The following is a 508-nucleotide window of genomic DNA, read 5'->3' as shown; positions in this document are numbered from 1 at the left end:
AGCAGAGAGGCATTTCTGAAGATCACACAGCACTTCTTGAGGAGAATGAAGCAGGAGGAGCTGGCTGACCGTCTGCAGAGCAGTAAGAGGATTTCCCTAACACGGGTGATAGAATGCAAAATAGTTGAATAACGACAGTTCGGTGGGTAAAATAGGCAAACATAGAACCTCAAACTCCAGTAGACACCACTTGTCTATGCAAATCTGACAGTTTGAAACTGTCTCTGAAAATGGGCAAATCCCAACAAAGCTACTAGTTGACTTCAACTCGGTGGCTGGACCTTATTATATTAATATTTTTATATATATAACCTTATTTGGCTCTAGTCTGTACCTTTGTCACGCCCCAAAATTAACATAGCTAAAGACTACTGGTCTGAGACCACCTGGTCCTCTTAATGCAGGTCAAGTAGATGTCAGACATTGGTTTAGCCACAAGCTTTGCAGTTTTTCAGTGATGTTTAAAATGAACCACGGTCATAAATACAGTGTTCCAGGCTGTACAGGC

The sequence above is a fragment of the Etheostoma spectabile genome, chromosome 15 (genome assembly GCF_008692095.1).
Source record: "Etheostoma spectabile isolate EspeVRDwgs_2016 chromosome 15, UIUC_Espe_1.0, whole genome shotgun sequence".
Taxonomy (NCBI): domain Eukaryota; kingdom Metazoa; phylum Chordata; class Actinopteri; order Perciformes; family Percidae; genus Etheostoma; species Etheostoma spectabile.
Note: the sequence above shows the minus strand (reverse complement) of the source record.